The sequence below is a fragment of the Strongylocentrotus purpuratus genome, unplaced genomic scaffold, assembly GCF_000002235.5.
Source record: "Strongylocentrotus purpuratus isolate Spur 01 unplaced genomic scaffold, Spur_5.0 spur5_scaffold_19, whole genome shotgun sequence".
In the NCBI taxonomy this organism is placed as follows: Eukaryota; Metazoa; Echinodermata; class Echinoidea; order Camarodonta; family Strongylocentrotidae; genus Strongylocentrotus; species Strongylocentrotus purpuratus.
The window spans coordinates 30,543,027-30,545,838 of NW_022145604.1; positions in this window are offsets into that span (position 1 = coordinate 30,543,027).

Here is a 2,812-nt window from a genome sequence, read left to right on the forward strand (position 1 = left end):
GAAGGAAACCACTTACTTCAACAATAACAAAAAGGTTTTAATAAACTTTATGTTGCACATAATTCATAACTTTCACCACTTAAATTAATATCATGATCAGAACCCCCCCCCCCCCCCCCCCCCCCCACTCCGGGGTCGAAGGGACCGCATTCGTGTTCCCAAAATCTCCGGTTTGGGGGTTACTTTTCACGCAACAAAGTCCGGCCCGTATTGACTTATAGACACCGGAGATAGGGGGTGCTTTCAAAACTCCGGCCCGTATTGACTTTACACACCAGAGATAAGTGGGGTGCTTTCAAAGGGAGGGAACATGCATACGCGTACCCTAAATAACACTGATTGGGAGTGGGCCGGGATCTGAACATGATCGCTTACTAATTTCAAGGGAGAGGTGCTGTTTATAGTCTCTTGTCCGAAAATCAAGTTTTAGGGTCCAAACCCTTAGCTTAGTGAACGAACAATTTGTTTTGATAAGAAAATACAGCATATCATTAAAATATCAGATGCATCTGTCGTTCAAAATCAGTAAGATAATCATTAAAATCTTAAAGAGACCCTCGAGTTGAGGTGAAGATTGTGAAATTATTAATAATTCTTTCAGAATTATCAGGGTGCAGTAATGTATTTATACAGAAGTAGACCAAAAAAGAATTAAACACATGCGATTTCGACAGCGTTGATCTAGACGAGTTAGTGTGTCTTCATTTATCAGCAACTCTTGTTTATCGTCAGTAATAACCTTTTGTTCATTCTTTCCTTTTCATCAGCACGAGACGAACTCGACTTATGACCGACTCTTTCACGTCAAACATGGCTACCAGAATAAGTTACACCGGGATGATCGCGAACACACACGGGGGCTCAAAGTTTATGAGGAGGTAAGTGGTGATGATGGTAGTGGTGATGGTGGTGGTGGTTACGATGATGAAGATGGTGATGATAAAGGTTGCAAGGTAGTGATGGTGACGAACTGACGATGACGGCGATGAGGACGGTAGTGTTCGTGGTGATGATGATAGTGGTGGTGGTGATGATGATGATGATAGTGTTGATGGTGGTGGTGATGATGATGATGATGATGATGATTATGATGTTGATGGTAGTAATGATGATGACAACATTAATGATTAAAGGTGATGTTGACAATGATGTCGATAATGAGGATTACGATTATTGTGTTTCTACCCACAACAATAAAGATGACATTGGTTATGATCTTATTAATGACATGCTTAGGCCAGCCGGTCTACCATTTAATGAAGATGATTGCCGTCGGTCAATGATGACCAAAGTTAAGATTGCATTCATTTATTCTTTCCCAACATATCAATAATATCATTAATCTTTGTCAACTGATATAAAACCGACAACTATCTTCATCTAATCCTTTTTCTTAGGAATCGTCCAAAGCCGTCCCAGCTCTTTCCTCATCAGCCTACGGTCATCGCCCTCCGTTAGAGAAGACGACACGCGAGCACGCCCGCATCGAGCATGTCATGAAAGGTTTTTATCGTCATCGGGGAACTAATCTACCGGAGTACGGCACGGAGACCGATCTCGGCACCCATCATTAAAAACATTCTCAGTGACACCAGGATAAGAAGGATCAAAAAAAAATATCCTCTCCATGAAAGGAAACATGACAATGATACAAAGTTTTATATTTACAAAATGGATAACACTTCATTTCTTTTAAGTGAGAGGATAGAGCATGATGCATCCAAGAACTCTCAAGGGAAAAAAAGGATGATCTAAAGATTACTCAAATACATACGGGATGGTAATGATTCGATTAAAAATATGATATTGTTAAACGTGATTGAAAAGCTCAATTTAAAGAGTAAACGCACATGCCAAATTTTACGACGAATAATTTAGCTCAATGCCCATCAAGACTCTCCAGATGACGATTATTTAAACAAATAACTTCAGTGGCAGACTTGGCCGTAATGAATCAAGATTCTAGATGAGATACTAGACGACGATGTAAAAAATAACTTTCATCTCGAATTGATAACAATTCCTAGTACTTTATTTTATTTTTCTTCTGTTATGACAATATTATTATTTATAGTTGTCATAATCCAAGACTGTCATCGTCAAATTATTGTAAAACAAATTATCGATGGTTTTTCAAAGTGAGACGGAGCTTTGAATAATGAAAGCACATTTTCCCCAAAATAAACTTATCTGCGATCAAGAATGCTCTCTCTTGGGTAAAACAATCGGCTAGACAGCAAGGCACTTCCTACTGAGATTGAGTATGATGATATATTTGTCCAATTCTGTTTCAGTATCACATAACTGCAAATAAAAACGCTAGGCTAAAGTGACTTGATGGATGTGTTCTTTTTTACAAACAATACATAAGATTTTTCAAGATTGAAAAAAACTGTATGACGAGCAGGCTGTATCGTAACATGAAAATAATTTTCCTTGAGTTAATTAAATGTATGTGGCTTGAGAGAAAATGTTTGAGAATAAACATAAAAACGTGATTGAACTATTAGTTTGTCTATATGTTTATGTTTATGTTTATGTTTAAGTACAGGTACTAAATTAATTAAATATGCAGAGGAAAGGGTAAAGAGAAAATCGAGAAAGTACACAAACACAAACATATAAAACAGTATTATATATATATATATTTTATTTAATCATTTTAACACAATAATTTTTATCTAATAAAAATGCAATATCAAATTACATGAATTTAACTTTGTTCTTTGAGAACAAAATTCAAACTTTTACAAAAATTCAAAATTTATGAATACTACAATAATGTTGGTACCAGGCCTTGAATGACACCAAG